The following is a 22,226-nucleotide window of genomic DNA, read 5'->3' on the forward strand; positions in this document are numbered from 1 at the left end:
AGAATACTAGAAATAGAAAGGAAATCTGGGACAAACTGATAGAAGTCTACAAAGGGTCTGGACTTTCAAGATGAAGAGGCTTGTTGAGAACACCTTAATGACATGGCTAGAAAACTGTTTGTCTGTGGAACACTATGTAACAAAGATAATTTCTACTTCAAACAAGTTGAATGGCTTAAGTTTCAGCATAAAAGATGAATAACTTGTTTCTATTGTATTCACTGGGTTACCTGACAAGTGCAAGCTGATGATTAATCGGTTTAGAAAATTTGAATGTTACAGTCACAGAGGATTCATTTAAGATAGGGTCACTGCAAGAGGTGAAGACAATGTCTGCCATAAATCATCATCTGCCGACTTGGCTCTTCAGACTAAAAGGAGGGCTCATCAGAATGATAAATGCCACATTTCCACAGGACCAACATGCTACAGGTGGAATAAATACAGCCTTTTGGAAAACAACTTTCTGAGTAAAAACAAAACTTACAGCAAGCTGGTGATAAAAGCAGCAACTGAAACCACACCGCAGTGTGTGTGTGTGTGTGTGTGTGTGTGTGTGTGTGTCATCTATTGTTGACGAAGGCCTTAATGGTCGAAAGTTTTACTTGTAACACTCTTTTTGTTGTGCCTATCTGCAACTCAGCAACTCCGCTATATGATTAGTAGCACCTTAACCTTTCATAATATTGTTACATTCCATCCTGGATTTTCCACTGTTTAATCTATGGCAATGGGACATTCACATTCTGATGCAATGGAAAACTGGTGTAAAAGTTTGGCCGAAGCAGGTGCGGCTCGTAATTGAAGGCTCTTAGTGGAACCACCCCAAAATACATATTAAAATAAATTTCTCAGTAACATATTACAGAATTTAAATTATATGATTGCATTTCGCATATTTCCCACATCGTTTCAAATAGAGCCTGTCAAAGTTTTTGGGACTGTTGATATGTTATGTCATGATATTTTTCGAACAGATAGTAGCTAGTCTTAAGGCTGCACCTTGAAATCCCACTTAGCTCTATGAAGCAGAGGTTTGGAGGCGTGGTTTCTTCGGAGTACAGCTCTTATGGGCGACCCAAAGGCTCTACTGTTTCAACCCAAGGGTATACTATCAATCTGCACACAATTTTCAAATTCCGCTGCTTGCATCAAAAGGGAATGAACAGAATTTCTGAAACTTCGCTATTGAATCCCTGTCACTGTATATCTCTGTTATCCTTTGATGTGTCTGTAATCAACATTTAGTATTACTGTTTTGATAGGGTTTTAGACAGTTTTTCTTATTACTGTCACTGGCTATTCTATCCACTGCTGGAATAAGTTTGCAAATGTCCCGCCTGAGTGCGCTAGAGTACGGTAACATAAGTTTCACCACCTAGCGAGAGTTTCACGAATAAGAGGAATAAGCATGTGAAATATACCTTTTGTGTGAAATATGTCCAGATATACTTTAATTTCCTTTCTTGCTGAATGAGGGTTGCGTGCGTTATTAGCAAGTTTCTTTTTGTGAGTTATGCATGAGTTTAGTGAGTTTTACTTTCTTGCAAATAACAGCAACATAAAACGAGTTGGAAAACAACACAGTATGAATTCAGTGTGCAATTTATCAGGTAAAATTTTGGAACATGCGGTTAGGATGAAAATGAAGGAACTTGGTGTGCCCAGCTTCGAAGTAAATACGAATCAAGAACAAAAACACAAACAGTGTAAATCCAGGCAAGGGTATAAACACAACTTTAGCACAGCAATGTACAATGCAGCTGAGTGGCTGTGTGCACTATATCACTTAAAATGCATATTTTTGTAATACACAAGTGTAAATACATTAAATACGGTGTCTGCAGTTCCATGGCAATTGGACAAGTTTTCATGTCAGCCAGTCACAGCACAAGCTTAGTGGCGTAATGGAAACATCACTGTTTTGTCACTCAATTTCATAAACACTGCGGTTTGATTGTACAAAACATTAAATGTCTGAAGTTTAGAAACAAAACTACCAAAAACCATAAGCATGCAATGAAGCTAACACACACCGCATTAAAGATCTTTCCAAAACCCGTCTTTTAAAATGATTTGTTGTGGTAAACTGTCAGGAAATGTGATGTTGGGTGATAAATAAGCTACCTATAGATTTTATATTTGAGTTAGCTTTTGATGTTATTTCATATTTGATTATTAAATGGAAAGAACATACAGTATGTAAACGTTTGGCTAGAGTGTGATATTGCCCCCCCCCCCCCCCCCCGATCCTGAAGTCTTGGTTATGGTGACAAACTGATCTGTAGCGTAGCTTGAGGTCTAGGTTAGTTTCGATCAATGAATGTCGCAGCCTTCTCCGGTACGGAGACCACGAGCTGCACCTAGGCCAAAGGTATCACGTATAAAGGAACATGAACAATCCATGGTTTAGAAGGTAAACAGGCCAGATTCCCTTTCCAGTATTCTACCTCTCAAGTTAAGTGAATACTTGAATTATTATTCAGATCTTTGTGGACCAATGACTACAAGGTTTTCTTACATCACCTAAGAATAATGATCATTCACCAGAAATCATTCAAACTTTTAAGGAACTTTTGGTAACATACACTGCTAAAGGAATCTCCTCATTAGATTACCAATGAAGTTTCTGCATAACATGATGCTTGAAGAGGCATGGTCAGGAAAGAAGCCAGATCCTTGGCATCTAAGAGATTTGGCATTACAGCATAAATCCAAATTCCAAAGAACAGAGGCACAAGTGGGTCCAAGAAAAGTAACTAATTTATACTTTTAGTGTACCGTGAAGAAATTACAGCATACCACATATTTGAACATTCCCACAAGAGATCAATAAAAGCAATTTTCAAGAGGAAATGGTTCACAAGGATTGAGTGAAATTAAGCACTTCTGGTCATTCACAAGAAAACATATCAACTGTTTATTCCGTTCATAAATAAAGGTTCGCAAGATGTTGAAGCAGAATGTGATACTACCAAAACAAGTAGTAATTTACAAGACAACAACAACAAATGAAAGTAGCACACAAGAATTGAGTCTCAACAATGATGCTGAGTCACCCAGGCGTATTCAGTCACTGGGAAGATCTACAATTTTATCTTAACTTCATTTCTGGCCCGAGCTGCTAGAGTTGGCAGTCGTGTGTGTGTGAGGTGTGCTTGCTTCATGTATGAATGGTGTGAATTTCTCTTTTGCTGACGACGGCTGTGGCCGAAAGCTTTGTGTAAGTGTCTTATACTTGTGCCTATTTGCAACTTAACATGTCGTCTTTATGGTAAGTAGCAATATATCTTTTCCTACATTGTTGATGTACCACAACTTAAAATTTCATAAAGAATTACTTGAATCAGCTCCATCAATACTGGAAGATGAGTTACAAATGGGAGATTCTGACAAACGACTGCAAGAAATACATGACAAAACAACAGGTGAAGTAAATGCACTTTCAACTCATTGGTGACTTTGCAGTAAAAGTTCCAGCAGAGACAACATTGACTGGGATGTTCAAGGTTAAGAGTCTATGCCTGATTGTATTCTTATCTTTGGTGAGCTAAATATGAAGCTACGAATGCTCGGCTCTATATATCATTCTCTGTCTCGAATGTTCACTTTACGTGTGTTCACTGTAGGAAGCGTTAAAATGCTAATATTTGCCAAGTTGGAAATGCCCTTAGTCATGTACACAATGTGCACTGAGAGTATCCCTGACATGGCAAGTTATCTTCGGACCATGTAGACATAAGCCAAGAAAGAAGACCACCTGATACAAAATCTTCTAAACTATTAAGAACACAATTATTCAATTTTCTTTTTAAATTAAAAAGACTGTCACAAATAAGCTTTCTGCCAGCAAGGCCATCATCAAAAATAGACCACACCCATACACAAAGCCAGCTCATAAATTCTCTCTCACTCCCCCCCCCCCCCCCTCTCTCTCTCACACACACACACACACACACACACACACACACACACACACACACACACACAATCACACATACACCCCCCCCCCCCCCACACACACACACACAACTGCAGTCTCTGGCAACTGAAGCCACACTGCAAAGCAGCAGCACTAGTGCATGATGGGAGTGGTGGCTGGGTGGGAATAAGGAGGCGGCTGGGGTGGGGCGGGGAAAGGAAAGAAGGGTAGGGGTGGGGGACAGTGAAGTGGTTGGTTGGTTGGTTGGTTGTTGGGATGTTTAAGGGGGACTTAACAGCTAAGGTCATCAGTCCCCCATTCCAAAACAGGCGAGACAGTCACGAAGCAGGTAAAACCCCAAGGGGAATGAGACTCCCCCCAGGCACTAAAAGAACACAAATGCAGCAACGAACACTACAGACAAGAAGAGGACAGACAAAACACCAGACAGAAATAAACAGAAGAAAAGAAGATGGCCGGAAACTGGTTGACTGACCGCGAGACAAAAAAGGGAAAGAGTCAACCAGCCGACTAAACACCAAAACAGCAACAAATTCGGAGAGACACGAGGACAAAAGACACAGAATGGGAAAGGTGCAGGACCTCCCTAAATAGAACCATAAAAAGGACTACCACGGATAAAATTTAAAACATTGTCAGCCATTGAGGCATCGTCGCATAAAATCAAAGGCAAAGTGCCCGGGAGATTAAAAGTCCGCCGGAGGGTGCGCAGTCGGGGACACTCCAATAAAATGTGGGCAACCGTCTGCCGGGACCCACACTGACACGGGGGGATCCTCCTGACGCAAAAGATGGCCGTGCGTCATGTAGGTATGGCCGATGCGCAGCCGACACAGGACGACCGAGTCCCTGCGAGAAGCCCGCAGGGAGGAACGCCACACATCGGTCGTCTCCTTGACAGCCCGCAGTTTATTCGGGGCAGTCATGCCACGCCACTCAGCAGCCCACATCCCAAGAACCTTACGGCGCAACACCAGCTGCTGGTCGCGAGCCGTAAGGCCGATCTCCAAAACTGGGGCGTCGATCGCCCCTTTGGCCAACCTGTCGACACGTTCGTTCCCTGGGATGCCAACGTGACCCGGCGTCCAAACAAAGACCACCGCACGACCAGAACACGTAATGGCGGAAACAGACTCCCGAATATTGGACACTAGAGGACATGAGGGATAGCAGCGGTCGATGGCCTGGAGGCTGCTCAGGGAGTCACTGCAGATGACAATGGACGTACCTGAGCAGGAACGCATATGCTCAAGAGCGCGCAATATGGCCACCAGCTCTGCAGTAAAAATACTGCAGCCAGCTGGCAAGGAGCGCTGTTCAACGTGGGCAGCGTGAGCAAAAGCGTAGGCAGTGCGACCAGCAACCAGGGAACCATCGGTGTAGACAGTCTCGCATTCCGAAAAGGAGGCGAGGAGCGCAAGAAATTGGCGACGGAGGGCCACAGGCGGAACCGAGTCCTTTGGTCCCTGTGCCAAGTCCAGACGGACGGACGGCCAGGACAAACACCAGGGAGGCGTAGGTGCATGGACCCGGAAGGGAGGCGGAGGAGGGAATGAACCCAATTCCGACAGCAGGGACTGAACGCGGACAGCGACAGAAAGCCCAGACCTAGGTCGCCGTTCGGGCAGATGGAGGACCATGGCAGGGAAAAGCAGGCGACGATTGGGATGGTCCGGCGAGCAATGCACGTGGACAGCATAGTCGGCGAGCAGTCGATGGCGGCGAATCCGCAGCGGGGGAACCCCGGCCTCCACCAGTAGACTATCCACGGGGCTGGTACGAAAAGCACCAGTTGCAAGCCGGACCCCACAGTGGTGGATGGGGTCTAACAACTTCAACACTGAGGGTGATGCAGACCCATAGGCCAGGCTCCCATAATCAAGCCGAGATTGCACAAGGGCTCTGTACAATTGCAGCAGCGTGCAGCGATCCGCACCCCAAGACGTGTGGCTAAGGCAGCGGAGGGCGTTGAGGTGCCGCCAGCATTTTTGCTTCAGCTGAGTAATGTGAGGAACCCAAGTGAGCCGGGCATCAAACACGAGTCCCAAGAAGCGGCAAGTGTCCACCACTTCAAGCAGGTGGCCGTCGAGGTAAAGTTCAGGATGAGGGTGGACCGTCCGACGCCTGCAGAAGTGCATAACTCGAGTCTTGGCTGCAGAGAACTGAAAACCGTGAGTCAGAGCCCATGATGCTGCCTTCCGAACGGCTACCTGCAGCCTGCGTTCGGCGACTCCCGTAGTCGTGGAGCTAACTGAGATGCAGAAGTCGTCGGCATACAAAGAAGGAGACACCGACGACCCCACGGCTGCAGCCAGACCATTAATTGCCACTAGAAATAAGGACACGCTCAACACCGAGCCCTGCGGGACCCCATTTTCCTGCGTATAAGATGAACTAGAGGCGGCACCAACTTGCACCCGGAAAGAGCGGTGCAATAGAAAGGTTTGAAGAAAAGCCGGGAGCCGACCACGAAGACCCCACTCATGCAACGTAGCAAGGATATGATGCCTCCATGTGGTGTCATACGCCTTCCGCAGATCGAAAAATACAGCAACGAGATGCTGACGTCGGGCAAAGGCCGTACGGATTGCAGATTCCAGCCGCACCAAATTGTCCGCTGCAGACCGGCCCCGACGGAAGCCACCCTGGGATGGAGCGAGAAGACCGCGTGACTCAAGGACCCAACACAAACGCCTCCCCACCATACGTTCGAGCAATTTGCACAAAACGTTGGTGAGGGTAATGGAACGATAGCTGTCCACCGCCAGTGGGTCCGCACCGGGCTTCAAGATGGGGACAATAAGACCCTCTCGCCATTGCGACGGGAACACGCCTTCGCTCCAAATGCGGTTAAACACCGCGAGAATGTGTCTCTGGCAGTCCCTGGAGAGATGCTTCAGCATCTGCGCGTGGATGCAGTCCGGTCCTGGTGCTGTATCAGGGCAATCGGCGAGGGCAGCGAGGAATTCCCTCTCGCTGAAGGGAGCATTGTATGTTTCAGAACGACGCGTGCGGAATGATAACGGCGTCCTCTCGGCACGCTCCTTGAGAGAGCGAAAGGCGGGGGGATAAGTTGCAGTCGCAGAGCTCTGAGCGAAGTGCGCAGCAAGCTGTTCAGCAATGGCGGCAGCGTCCGTGCAGACAGCGCCGTCCAAGGAGATCCCAGCGACACCCATAGGGGTCTGGTGTCCATAAATCCGCCGTATCCGGGACCACACGAGCGAGGGGGAGACACGAGAGCCGAAGGATGAAACATACCGCTCCCAGCACTCCTGCTTACGCTGTGTAATAAGACGACGGGCGAAGGCACGGAGCCTCTTAAAGGCGATGAGGGTCTCGAGAGACGGGTGCCGCCGATGACGCTGGAGGGCCCGCCGACGGTCGCGAATAGCTTCAGCAATCTCCGGCGACCACCAGGGTACAGCCTTCCTCCGAGGGAGTCCAGAAGAGCGGGGGATGGCAGCCTCGGCCGCCGAAATGATGGACGTGGTTAAGTCACGGACCACATCGTCAATGTCACCCTGCGGGGGAGACTCAACGGTTGCCGCGGAAGTGAAACTCGGCCAGTCAGCCCTGTGGAGAGCCCAGCGGGGCAGGCGCCCAGATGAATGACACTGGGGCAGTGACAAATAGATGGGAAAATGGTCACTACCACACAGGTCAGGATGCACTCTCCAGTGGAGAGATGGGACAAGGCCGGGGCTGCAAAGAGAGAGATCGATGGCCGAGAACGAGCCGTGGGCCACACTGAAATGTGTGGGAGCACCGGTGTTCAGGAGGCTAAGGTCGAGCTGAGCCAACAAATGCTCCACGGCACGACCGCGGTCATCGGAGACAGTCCCACCCCATAGAGGGTTGTGGGCATTGAAATCGCCCAGCAACAAGAAAGGTGGCGGCAGTTGTGCTATCAGAGCAGCCAGGACATGCTGTGCGACAGCACCATCCGGTGGAAGGTAAATACTGCAGACGGTAACAGCCTGTGGCGTCCACACCCGAACAGCGACAGCCTCTAAAGCTGTTTGTAGAGGTACAAACTCGCTGTGTAGAGAGGTAAGGACATATATGCAGACGCCACCAGACACCCTTTCATAAGCTGCCCGGTTCTTAAAATAACCCCGATAGCCACGGAGGGCGGGGGTTCGCAGTGCTGGAAACCAAGTTTCCTGGAGAGCAATACAGAGGAAAGGGTGAAGGCTGATAAGTTGGCGGAGCTCAGCTAGATGGTGGAAGAAACCGCTGCAGTTCCACTGGAGGATGGTGGTGTCCATGGCTGGGAAAGGCGTGACGGGACTGGGAAGGCAGATTACGCCGACGGGTCACCTGCTGCCTCCGATTGAGCACCCGCGCTAGTGTTATTCATGGCGTCTGAGGGACCGCCGAGATCGAGGTCCTCAGCGGACGCCAGAATCTCCACCTCGTCCTCCGAGGCGGAGCTTGTAGTAAGCGGTGGGACAGGTGCCACCGCAATGTTGGTATTCTTGGGGACTTTCTTCTGGTTCTGTTTCTGTTTCGCCCGTTGTGCCTTCGGTGGTTCAGGCTTGGAGGGCTTAGAGGGCTTCACAGGGTCAGTCTCAGGGACAGAGGACGACCGGGAGGCCCGACGACCAGGGGCTGGTGGTTGTTTGAGCCACTTGCCGGTGTCTGCTGTCCCGCTGGTCGGAACTTGTGAAGGTAGGTCCCCAAGGGACCCCTTCCGTACGAGAGTAGCCGAAGAAGTCTTACGCTTCTCCGGCTGGGAAGGGGGGACTGATGTCCCCGATGGTTGGGAGGTTGTTGCTCCTGGAGAGGATGGAGCAGGAGCAACAGGGTGTGAAGTGCCCCCCACGAGCAAGGGGGCTGGTGGATGCTGACCGATCTTAGAGCCGATTCGTGATGATGGCAGAACCGACGTTGCAGCAGCGGCGTAGGTTGACGTCATTGCCACAGGATGGAGCCTCTCATATTTCCGTCTAGCCTCGGGGTAGGTCAGCCGGTCCAGGGTCTTATATTCCATTATCTTTCTTTCTTTCTGCAATATCCTACAGTCCGGCGAGCAGGGGGAATGGTGTTCTCCGCAGTTGACACAGATAGGAGGCGGGGCACATGGAGTATCGGGATGCGAAGGACGTCCACAATCCCGACACATGAGGCTGGAAGTACAACGAGAGGACATGTGCCCGAACTTCCAGCATTTAAAACACCGCATCGGAGGAGGGATATATGGCTTCACATCACAACGGTAAACCATCACCTTGACCTTTTCGGGTAATACATCACCTTCGAAGGCCAAGATGAAGGCACCGGTGGCTACCTGATTATCCCTCGGACCCCGATGGACGCGCCGGACGAAGTGAACACCTCGTCGTTCGAGGTTGGCGCGTAATTCATCGTCGGACTGCAGAAGAAGATCCCTGTGGAATATAATACCCTGGACCATGTTGAGACTCTTATGCGGCGTGATGCTAACTGAAACATCCCCCAACTTGTCACAATTGAGCAACCTCCGTGACTGGGCAGAGGATGCCGTTTTCATGAGCACAGAACCAGAGCGCATCTTTGACAAGCCCTCCACCTCCCCGAACTTGTCCTCTAAATGCTCCACAAAAAACTGGGGCTTAGTTGACATAAACGATTCTCCATCGACTCGCGTGCACACAAGGAACCGGGGTGAATATTCTCCACCGACTTCTTTTGCCATACGTTCCTCCCATGGAGTGGCCAGGGAGGGAAATGATCGCGGTTCGTATTTCCTGCCGTTGAGGTTAGACCTCGATCGCTTAGAGACTGCTGGTGGAGGCCCACCAGCGAGAGATGATGTACCACGCTTCATTGCGGGTCATCCACCCTGATGCCACCTACTCCGACCAAGGGCCCTCCCCACGGGCGCCACCCAGCCGCAGCAATAGCCACCTGGCAGGATGGCCATTGCCGGGAGTCCCGATGCCCCAGGGAGATGGGCATCTACTCCTTGGCATACGTGGGGAGTTAACGGCGCAGGCATCAGTAGAGCGATCCCTGTGTTGTCAGGGGGCTACAACCAAGAGGGTACATGGCGGCCCCACCACAACGGACTGGCTACCGTGCTGGATCTTAGGTGCAAAATGTCCAACGTCGTCGTCGCAGTTAAAAGAAACACTGCAGAGCGCAGTGTGGTAATCGCCCAAGAGATCGAAAACGAGCGGGACATCATTGCAACGACGAGAAATCCGGCTAAAGGTCTAATTGCACGACGGATACAGTGCACCATGTAAGGCGCCCTTCCCCAATTGGCTCGCTCTTCGGAATAATTTAGAAATATGGAGGTCAAACACGAGAGGGGACCATCACGTAAGGCCGAAACATGTGAGACTCCTTTTAGTCGCCTCTTACGACAGGCAGGAATACCGCGGGCCTATTCTAACCCCCGAACCCGCAGGGGGGGACAGTGAAGTGCTGCTGGGGAGTGTGCAAAGGCATGGTGGAGAGAGGGTAGGGCAGCTATGTGCAGTTGGGAGATTAGATGAAGGGTAGGGGAGAGTTGGAGGGGGGGGTGGGTAGTAGCAGAAAAGGAAAGAAGTAAAAAGACTGGGTGAGATGGAGGAATGAAGAGCTGTGTAGTACTGGAGTGGAATGTGAACAGGGAAGCTGCTGGCCAGGTGTGGACAATCACTAACAAAGGTTGAGGCCAAAACGGTTACGAGAACATAGGATATATTGCAGGGACAGTTCTCACCTGTGCAATTCAGAAAAGCTGGCTTGGTTTTGTTTTGCTTTAGGGCACAAAAAACTATAGAACATGAAGACAGAGAGGAGTTAAAAAACGACTATATGTCAGTCCCAATTGACAGAATAGAAGACAGCATGCAGTAGCCACCAGAAATATCGCGGGAGGCACACATCGGCACGGCGCGTCATGGACGGTAGTTGCTGCAAATAGAGTCCCGTCCAACAGAGGGCACACGAGAATTCGGCCGCGACCTCTGCCAGCGGAACAACAACAACAAAAACAACAACAACTCAGGCACCATGGGCCATGCCCCAGTCAGTTCACATCGGGCATGCCTATGAGACAGTTCTCGGTCTACTCTGAAGTGCGACGGAAAACGTGAACCGTGTTACAACACAATTGGCGACGAGTAGGGTCGTTCTTTCGCGTGTTGCGTCGTTGTTCCGGTTTCGCGGCTTATCCGCGGCATGGAGGATTTAGTGCGGGTTTTGGTTGAGCAGCAGACGGAGCTCATGGCCACCATGAAACAGGTGCTTCCGGGGTTGCTCTCCACGCCGTCTGCTCCAGCGCCGTTCCCTCCTCCCTTCCCCCGTATGACGAGACGGCGGAGGATTGGGACGCGTATGAACATCGCCTTCGGCAGCATTTCCAGGCGTTTCATGTTGCCGATGCAGAGGTATGTCGTGCTCTTTTCTTGTCTTGGACATCTCCCTCGCTGTATCAAGTTTTGCGGCAGCTAGTGCCATTGCAGAAACCCTCGTCCTTGTCTTTTGACGCATTGTGTTCATTACTGTCTTCATATTATCGCTGCCGCACGCATGTTGTGGCGGCTAGGGTCAAGTTCTATCAATGCAAGAAACAGCCCCATCAGTCTTACCAGGCGTGGGCCGCTACCCTGCACGGTCTTAGTCGCAAGTGTCATTTTGTCACGGAGCAGTCACGAGAGTCGTATGCCCACGTTATGGTGCGCGACGTCATTGTTCGTTCGGCCCCTGATAGGGAGGTCCGGCAACGGGCCCTGCAGTTAGAAGACCCTTCTCTCGAGGAAGTCCTGTCCATTGCTCAATCGTATGAAGTCTCTCACGCCGCCGGTCAACAGTTGGAAGCGTGGTGCGGCGTCATGGCGGTTCAGGGGTTCAGGGCGGCGCGGCCGCGTCCACTGCGTCCGGGCTGGACAACGTGCGAGCCGTACAATCCGGCCGTTACGGTCGCTCCTGCACGGCGCGTAAACAGAGTTCCGGCCGCCGGCCCCTGTTACCGTCCTGTGCGTCGTGCTATATATATCACGATCGATCGGAGTGCTCCCAGCGTTGGGCCGTTTGTCGCAAATGTAATAAAAAAGGACACATTGCTAAAGTTTGCCGCTCAGCCTCGAAAAAATCGAAGGAAACAGTTACAGAGGACATGGACGTTGACATTCAGGAAGTTTCATCGGGCCAGGCTCCCGACGCATTGGCCCACAAACTCTTTATCGAGGTGTCGGTCTGGTCGCGCCGATTACAACTGCAAGTAGATACGGGCGCGGCGGTTTCTTTGTTGAATGCACAAACTTACTCCAACCTTGGGTCGCCCCCGTTGGCGCCAGTTTACTGGCGTCTACGTGGTTATGGTCAACAGTTAATTCCCCTACTGGGTCAATTCACTACCGACGTGACTTACAAATCAGTCACTCGGCCTATTACTTTTATTGTTGTCAGTGATGCGAGCTCCGCTAACCTTTTTGGCTTGGATGCCTTTCAAGCTTTCGGGTTTTCTATCACTGACACCATACAGTTGGTCTCCGAAGACATTCCCTATCAATCATTAGAATCTTTGATCTCTGACTTTCCGGATATCTTTGAGGAGGGCCTGGGGCGTGTTTCAGACTTTGAAGCTCACTTAACGTTGAAGGCGTCGGCTCGCCCGCGTTTTCTACGCGCGAGGCAGATCCCCTTGGCTCTCCGCCCTCAGGTAAAAGAAGAGCTAGACCAGCTGAAAGCCTAGGGGTCGTTCTTCCCATTTCTTCTAGTGAGTGGGCTTCGCCCCTCGTTATTGTCAGGAAACCCTCGGGAAAATTACGTCTTTGTGGCGATTTCAAGGCCACCATTAATTCCCAATTGGTGGTGGACACCTATCCTTTGCCTCGTGCTGATGAATTGTTCTCCGCCGTAGCAGGAGGCCAATATTTTTCGAAAATCAATCTTTCGGAGGCTTATCATCAGATACCTCTTGATGAGGACTCCAAACGGCTGGCGGTTGTCAACACCCCGTTTGGCCTTTACCAATACCAGCGGTTGGCCTTCGGAATCTCCAGTGCCCCAGCGGTATTCCAGCGTTATCTTGAGCACGTCACGTCGACAATCCCTCATTGTATTAATTACCTGGATGACATAATTGTCACGGGCAGCAGCACGAAGGAACACTTGCACAACCTTCGCACCCTCTTTCTCAAATTCAGGTCCGTGGGCTTGCGTTGCAACCTGCGTAAGTCAAACTTCTGCCAACCGTCCATTGAGTATGTGGGCTACACAATCTCTTGGTATGGCGTCCAGCCACTAGGAAGTTTGGTCCAAGGTATCGTCGACCTTCCGCGGCCCGCTTCGCTGAAGGAGTTACAAGCTTTTTTAGGCAAGATTGCCTATTACCACCGGTTCATTCCCAGGGCTTCCACCATTGCCCGCCCCCTGTACTGCCTTCTGCGCAAGGGTGTTCCTTTTGATTGGTCGCTTGCATGTGAGCGAACGTTCACCTCGTTGAAAGGCCTCCTCACATCAGCGCCGCGTTTGGCTACTTCTGACCCCCATAAGCCGTTGGTCCTGGCTACAGATGCTTCGCAGTATGGGGTAGGGGCGGTCCTGGTCCATCGCAACTCAGATGGTTCCGGGCAGCCGCTGGCGTTTGCGTCTAAATCTCTTAGTCCCGCACAGGCCCATTACTCCCAGGTGGAAAAAGAGGCTTTGGCCATTGTCTACGCTGTTACCAAGTTTCACCCTTTCTTGTATGGCACGAAGTTTCAGTTAATCACTGACCATAAGCCATTAATATCGTTATTTGGCCCCGCCTCTCAGATTCCGGATAGGGAGGCCCACAGACTACAGCGCTGGGCCTTGTTCCTCTCTAAGTACCGTTTTGACATTCATTTTCTCCCTACCGGACAGCATGCCAATGCAGACGCTCTTTCCCGTCTTCTGGTGGGCCCGGATCCTAAGTTCGATCAAGAGGAGATTATGTGTTTTCATTTGGATGTGTCGTCCCGCCAAGCGGTTGATGGCTTCCCGATCACTAGTTCTAGAGTCGCCAGGGAAACGGCAGCTGACCCGCTTCTCTGGCAAGTGGTTCGCCTCGTTCAGCAGGGGTGGTCATCCCGACCTCCAGGCTGGAACTCGGACCCTCTTCGTAATTATTTTGTTCTACGAGACCGCCTCTCCGTCTTGGAAGGAGTTCTCCTTCTGGCTACCGATGATACAGCTCCTCGCATGGTTGTTCCTGCAAGTTTGCGACGGGAAGTCCTCACGTTATTACATGAGGGGCACTGGGGTGTTTCCCGTACTAAAACCTTGGCTCGCAGACATGTGTACTGGCCAGGTATTGACAGAGAAATTGAGCACTTGGTGGCCACCTGTTCCCAGTGTGCAAGCCAACAGGCATCTCCCAGGTCAGCGTTCTCTTCATGGCCACCTGCAACCCAGGCATGGGAACGTGTTCACATCGATTTTGCGGGCCCGTTTCTCAATGGCTTTAGGCTCATTGTCACTGATGCTTATTCCCGATTTTCATATGTGGTTCGCTGCTCCTCAACCACTTCAGAGGTTGTAATCCAGGCACTAGCAAAAATCTTTTCTGTGCAAGGTCTGCCAGTCACCCTGGTCTCAGACAATGGACCTCAGTTTATGTCGCAGACCTTCCAGGATTTTTGTAGGCGCTTTGGTATTCGGCATGTTTGCTCTCCCCCCTTTCATCCACAATCGAATGGGGAAGCCGAGCGCATGGTGCGCACGTTTAAGACACAGATGAAAACGTATGTGCACGAATTTCCTGCGGACGAGGTGTTGACGTTTTTCCTGATGGCATACCGGACCACACCTATGGGAGAACGCAGCCCCGCAGAGCTCCTCCACGGGCGCCAACCTAGGACTCTGCTGCACCTCCTTTGGCCCGGTCCTCACCAGTCTTCGCAAAACGGAGTACCCGGCTTTCCACCGGGTATGTCGGTCTGGGCACGTGGGTTTGGTCGCAATCCACGTTGGATACCGGCGGTGGTCCTGTGCCGAAATGGCCGCCGGCTCTATACCTTGCACACAGGGGATCGGGAGGTACGTTGTCACCAAAATCAGCCTCGTCCACGTTTGGGCCCCCACCCTCCGACCCCTCGGGCACCGGCTTCCCCATTGCCGGCACCTGTGTTGGTTTCTCAGAGGACACTACCACCCCTCCCCCCTGTGATTCTGCCGCACTGCGATGGCTCTCACCCTTGGCAGCCTCCAGTCGCACCAGCACTGGCATCGCCATCATTAGCAATGCCCTAGCGAGAGCCCACCCCCCTCGCCGGCCCGGTTTCTCAGCAGGTTGGTTCACCTGTGGTCGTCCCTTCCCCATCGTCCCCGCCACTGGGTCTTGCCCCTCCCGGGGTGGGCAAGGATCCAGAGTTCGATGGCCGGTCTCCCGTTCTGTCCCGGGTTCCGGTGGTGGGACGACGGGGGCCTCTTCGTGTGGGTCACTTCCAGCCATATTCGAAGGTTCCGGCTCGAGGGTTGGCAGATCCCCTCGACTCCAGCCTTCCGATGGACATGGAAGTCGTCACTCCTGCACGACACTCCACCTTCCGACGCAGTGGATCACAGTGGCTTCACCCCCCGAAGGAGGAGGAGTGCAGTAGCCACCAGAAATATCGCGGGAGGCACACATCGGCACGGCGCGTCACGGACGGTAGTTGCCGCAAATAGAGTCCCGTCCACCAGAGGGCACAAGAGAATTCGGCCGCGACCTCTGCCAGCGGAACAACAACAACAACAACAACAACAACTCAGGCAGCACGGGCCGTGCCCCAGTCAGTTCACATCGGGTATGCCTATGAGACAGTTCTCGGTCTACTCTGAAGTGCGACGGAAAACGTGAACCGTGTTACCACACAGCAAAAAATAGAAGACAGCAAAAAATTGGCACGTGGAAAAAGGGCTAAAAAAAGACACCATACAGAAACAGAGGGCCAAAACTAAAACTTAAATGACCTTTGCCATATTGCTTTGGCGGATAAAAAGTAAAACACGGTCGACAGCCTGCATGTAATTTGCTACAACGGCCGATAACTTAGACGGCAAACCCAAGTGGGAACATAAATGGTTAAAAAATGGGCAGTCAGTCAGGAAGTGTCGAACAGTTAAAACTTGGGCCCAATGTGTACAAAGTGGTGGAGTAGTGCCACTTATCAAATGATGATGGCTAAAAACACAGTGCCCAATACACAGCCTACTTAAAATGACCTCCTCCCGGTGGGAGAGCCAAGAGGTCATCCATGTCACTTTGAGAGTCTTAATAAGCCAGAGCTTCATCCCATGAAGCAAGGACCATTGGCAATGCCAAAGGGACACCATCTCCTGACAGATGGCAACACAGAGATCATCGGAGGGAATATAGGAACTTGCTGGCTGAGGTATGAGGACTGCAGCCTTGGCAGCAGCATCAGCAGCCTCGTTTCCTGGCAGACCAACATGACCAGGAACCCACAGAAACATCACACTGGCTACTTCAAGAGTGAGAAAGTGACAGTTTTCCTGGACCTGCTACTGTACAGCACATTTAGACTTTAAAGGGTGCTGAGTGAGTCTGAGCAGAGGACACAATTGAAAAGGCTGTGTCACCTGATGTACTCCGTGGCCTGATACAGGGCGAAGAGCTCAGCTGTAAATACTGAACAGTGTGCCAGAAGCCAATATCGAAAGACACGGGTGCCAATGACGAAGGCATCCCGACCCCACGGTCACTCTGAGAGCCATCAGTGTATACAAAGGTACCATCGCAAAGGTCCATGCGAAGTTCGTGAAACTAAAGGCGATAGACCAAGGCTGGAGAAGTGTCCTTAGGAGGCGAATGAAGGCCAAGGTTATCATGGGCTGCTTCATGAAGCCAAGGTGGTGAAGGGTTTACACCCATTGGGAAAGGTGCAGGTAGTGTGAAGTTAAGCCGCTGTAGCAAGTGCCAAAAGTGATAGAGAAGAGGGACACTCCATACTGGCGATCAAAGGAATCATCAAAGAAGGAGGCATAGGACGGGTGGCCAAGCATGGCAGACAAACAGCATGCGTATCTGCTGAGAAGAAAGTCACAGCGGTAGTTCAGTGATAGTTCAGCAGCATCAGCATACAGACTCTCAACCAGGCTAGTGTAAAAGGCACCTGCGGCCAAACGGATGCCACAATGGTGGATAGTTTTGAGACAGTGTAAGAGGGATGGACGTGTAGACGCATAAACAAAGCACCCATAGTCAAGTTTTGAATGGACAAGAGATCAGTACAAATGGAGGAGGGTGGTTTGTTCGGCACCCCAGGAAGTATTATTGAGGACACGTAGGTCACTGAGGAACCGCGTACAGCAAGCTGCCACGTAAGACACATGCGAGGACCAAGAGAGTTTCCTATCAAGCATGAGCCCCACGAATTTTGTAGTTTCCCGAATGGAAGGGCAACAGGCCCAATATGTAAAGATGGCGGGAAAAACCAATTGCATCACCAGAAATTCATACAGAAAGTTTTGTCAGTGAAAAGGCAAAAGTCATTGTCCATGCTCCAGGAGTAACGATCAAGACATCACTGAAAACACCGCTCAGTGAGACAGGTCTGTGGAGAACTGCAATAGAAGGCAAAATTGTCAACAAAAAGGGAGCCGGAGATGCCAGATGCCCAGTGGGACACAGGCCATTATAGGGTTAATGATGACACTCAGGACGGAACCCTGAGGCACACCATTTTCCAGGATAAAGGTGTCCAACAAGGCAGAACCTACACGCACCTCGAAAACTTGGCCTTTTAAAAACAGGGCAGGTGGCCATGGAAGCCCCACATGTAAAGGGTGCGGAGGATAACAGTTCTCCACCAGTAAGTGTCTTAGGCCTTCTCCAAATCGAAAAACATGGCCACAGTCTGGGATTTCCGCAGAAAACCATTCATGACATGGGTGAACAAAGTAGAGAGATGGTCAACTGCAGAATGCTGCAGCCGAAATCCAAACTGTGGATTCGTCAGTAAATTGTGGATTCGTCAGTAAATTGTGGATTCGTCAGTAAATTGCAAGACTTGAACCACCGTACCAGCCGGGCATGAATCACACATTCCACCACTTTGCAAATGCAGCTGCTAAGAGAAATGGGGTAGTACCTAGAAGAAAGGTTTTGTCCTTACCGGGCTTAGGTATGGGTATAACGGTGGCTCCAGGCCAACGCCCGTGAAATGTGCCCTCTGCCCAGACGCAGATGGAATGCTGACCTCAGGGGGAAGGTCAAAACAAATCGGTAGAAAATGTGAAAGCTCAAACCAGTCGTGAGGGTGCAATTTCGTTTCCTGAGGGCAGAGTACAAGGGAACACTGCAATGCTAAAAGCAACTGTAAATCCTCATTGTGGGACTGAAGACCCCAAATGTTCCATTGGAGGAGAGTCATGATGAGGAAAATATGTAGGGCTGTCACCTCGCTGGCTGCCGAGTGACAGCCAGTGAAGAGTCACTACTACAGGGCACAGAAACAGGAGGATCCTGCTCCATGGAGTCCACAGAAGCATCAGCTTGCTTGTGCGGTTGTTCTGTGGAGTCCAGTGCTGAAAAACAGTTGGTGGCCTGCACCAGCGACATGGAGGCCGCCCGGGTTGAGGTATAATGTGACGACACCGTCGAAGAGGATCTTCGAAGACTTGGCTGTTGTTTGGCTGGAGGGACGGAGGAAGTCTTAATGGGAATACTCCTTCTGTCCTTTCCAGCCTACCAGTTGTGTAGCCGGTAGCTTTGCCCCTTGAGACAAGAGTTTGACGGCTTGTTACACAGCTGGACATGGGGTGGTGATGCTACCTTGACACTGGGCAATTTCACAACCTCAGAGCTGAATGGAGGTCACACATCTGCGTGGCTATGTCCTTCATGGAGTGAGGGGTAACAAGAATGGAACTATAGGTGGCAGATGGGAGAATGCAGGGTTTGTGACTAGCCAGTAAATTGCAAACTACTGGGTAAGGCACTTTTTCCTTTACCATATCTCTTGGACAGCCCGCTCATCAAGATACATGAGAGGAGGCAGCCTGGCTGCCATTGCAGTTGATACAGTGGGGAGAAGGAGGTGGAAAATTGCTCTTGTGCGCATCCCTACCACAGGTGACACATTTGGCTGGGTGTCAACAAGATGTTCTAGTGTGGTTGAAACGATGACACTGGCAGCAGTGCATCGGGTTCGGAATATACAACCAGACTGTGATAATTTCATAGCCTGCTTTGATCTTTGATGGAAGCACCGCTCTATCAAAGGTGAGAAAAAGTGTGTGGGTGGCCACTAAGAAGGAATCTACCTTTTCATTACATGATGGTTGGCAAAGACACCCTGATTACAGGGGTAAGATTCGATTTTGGCCTCAGTTAGACCATTGAGCAGCCTGGTGTACATTACACTATGGGAAGAATTCAAAGTTCCATGGGCCTCGACACGAACAGGGTAGCTGTGTAGGAGCAAAGCAGCAAGCAACTGGTGTGCTTGAGAATCAGAAGTAGTCTCCAAACGCAAAGTATCATTCCGTAAACGAGAGCAGGATTTCTCAGGGCTGGCAATTGCATCAACACCTTTCTGAATAAAAAACAGATTTACCATGGCGAAGGACTGACCGTTTTCAATATGTGAGACCATGAGTACCTGTGGTGCAGCGGGAGGGGTCTTTGAATCATTATGCTCATTACATTTCTGTTTCGTAGACGTTGATTGGGAAGATGATTGACTCATTGCGAGAAAATTCCCCATGACTGCCAGCGTCTCCGATGGCGCACTCATTCCAACTGGTGCCCCATTCACAAGGGGGCGCACCTGCCTTAGGTGACTGTTCACTCCTCAGATCACACCTCCCGAACACCTGACAGAGGAACCAATTGCAATTGGAAATTTGGGAAGGTTGCAGCTCAGGCAATTGCTCCTCCCTGGACCTGGCCTGTACCAGGGGACACGTGCGAACCCTACCTGTCGACCTGGGACTGGGAATTATGCATTACCCAGTAACCTGTTAATGTGTCAGACACGTGGGCCGGCCGTCAGGAGCACACAGGGAAGAAGAAGAAGAAGAAGAAGAAGAAAAGAGGAAGCTCAAACACCAAAGCGGAGGAACGAGAGGAGAAAGGAAACAAAGAAAAGGGAGTGAAAAACAAAGGTGAGACTGTCTTACGAAAGCGACAAACAATGCAGAACATTCCCAATAACATCCCAGACATGTTCCCAAAGTGAGTGGAAAGAGAATAGCAAGGGGATAGACATGCAGCACAGAAAGGAAAATATGCTGCAAAGGCTGGGGCCCCTTGGTAGCCAAGCACGAACCCGCCAAAGAGTGGCGAGCCCCCTGGGAGGAGAAAAGCTGGTGTAGGTGGTAAGGATCCATATGGTACAGGCTGTGAAGCAGTTATTGAAATGAAGGATGTCGTGTTGGGTGGTGTGCTCAGCAACAGGGTGGTCCGCTTGTTTCTTGACCACTGTTTGTCGGTACACATTCATGCGAACAGACAGCTTGTTGGTGGTCATGCCCACATAGAATGCCGAAAAGTGGTTGCAGTTTAGCTTCTAGATCACATGACTGGTTTCACAGGTAGCCCTGTCTTTGATGAGATAGGTGATGTTTGTGACTGAACTGGAGTAGGTGGTGGTGGTGGGAGGATGTATGGGCCAGGTCTTGTATCTAGGTGTATTACAGGTAACGGCTTCAGAGCAGGGATTGTGTAGGGATGGACAAGTACATTGTGTAGGTTTGGTGGATGGGGGAGGGTTGGGGAGGATAGTGGGCAGGACATTTTTCATTTCAGGACACAATGAGAGGTAGTCGAAACCCTGGCGGAGAATGTAATCCAGTTGCTCCAGTACTGGGTAATACTGAATTACGAATGCTCTTCTGTGGCTGGACGGTGAGACTGGAAAGATGAGGCATGAGAGAATTGTTTTTGTACAAGGCTGGGAGGATAATTACAGTCTGTGAAGGCTTCAGTGAGACACTCGGTATATTTTGAGAGGGACTACTCGTCACTGCAGATGCGACAACCACAGGTGGATAGGCTGTATGGAAGGGACTTCTTGATATGGAACGGCAGCTGTTGAATTGGAGGTATTCCTGGTGGTTAGTAGGTTTGATATGGACAGAGGTACTGATGTTTCCATCTTTGAGGTGGAGGTCAACATCGAGGAAGGTGGCTTATTGGGTTGAGTAGGACCAGGTGAAGCAAATGGGGGAGAACCTGTTGAGGTTCTCGAAGAATGTGGATGGGTTGTCCTCACCCGTGATACAGATCGCAAAGACGTCATCAATGAATTCTGGGTGTTTAGCAAGGATTCCTCTAGATGGCCCATGAATAGGTCACCATAGGATGGTGCCAAATGGGTGCTCAAAGCCGTAACCCGGATTTGTTTGTAACGAATGCCTTCACAGGAGAAGTAATTGGGGTTGAGGATATAACTGGTTATGGTGACTAAAAAGGAGATTGTTGGTTTGGAATTCGTCAGGCATTGGGAAAAGTAGTGTTCAATAGCAGTAAAACCATAGTGTAGTAAATTGTTGCTATCTTTTATATACAAGGGTATGTTCCGCGTAATAGGCTGAAGGTGTTGGTCTATGAGAGTAAAGATTCTGCCAGTGGGGGCACAGTAACCTGCCACAATGGGGTATTCTTGGTGGTTGGGTTGGGTTGATTTGGGGGAGAAGACCAAACTGCTAGGTCATCGGTCTCATCGGATTAGGGAAGGATGGGGAAGGAAGTCGGTCGTGACCTTTCAAAGGAACCATCCCGGCATTTGCCTGAAGCGATTTAGGGAAATTGCGGAAAACCTAAATCAGGATGGCCAGACACGGGATTGAACCGTCATCCTCCTCAATGCGAGTCCAGTGTGCTGACCACTGCACCACCTCACTCAGTAGGGTGGTTGGATTTATGGACTTTAGTAAGCATGTAGAAGGTAGGAGTGCGAGGAGTGGTAGGTGTGAGCAGGGAGATGGACTCCGGGGAGAGGTTCTGGGATGGGCCTAAGGATTTGAGGAGTGACTGGAGATCCTGCCAGATTTCTGGAATGGAGTTATTGTGTCAAGGTTCGTAGGTGGATGTATCTGATAGCTGGCAGAGTCCATCTGACATGTAATCCTTGCGATTAAAAACAAGTGGTGGAGCCTTTGTCTGCAGTTAGGATTACAAGGTCAGGATCAGTTTTTAGATGATGGACTGCGGTTCTTCCTGCGGATGTAAGGTTAGTTTGCATGTTGAGGGGTTTGGGAATGATGGTGAGGCAAGATTCAAGGTTAAGAAATTCGGGAAAGTTAACGGGGGGTGGGGGATTTTGGGGCAGTGGGGGTGGATCACGGCTGGATAGAGGAGCACTAAGCTGGGCAAGCTACCACAATTCCAAGATGT

General features: G+C 50.5%; 1 protein-coding gene across 2 annotated transcripts in view; it reads right to left on the reverse strand.

Moving 5' to 3' along the window:
• The window catches only part of LOC126242772 (probable cytosolic Fe-S cluster assembly factor CPIJ010948), a 79,296-nt gene that overhangs the window by 39,141 nt on the left and 17,929 nt on the right, over window positions 1–22,226 (reverse strand). The window lies entirely within an intron of this gene.

The sequence above is a fragment of the Schistocerca nitens genome, chromosome 1 (genome assembly GCF_023898315.1).
Source record: "Schistocerca nitens isolate TAMUIC-IGC-003100 chromosome 1, iqSchNite1.1, whole genome shotgun sequence".
Taxonomy (NCBI): Eukaryota; Metazoa; Arthropoda; class Insecta; order Orthoptera; family Acrididae; genus Schistocerca; species Schistocerca nitens.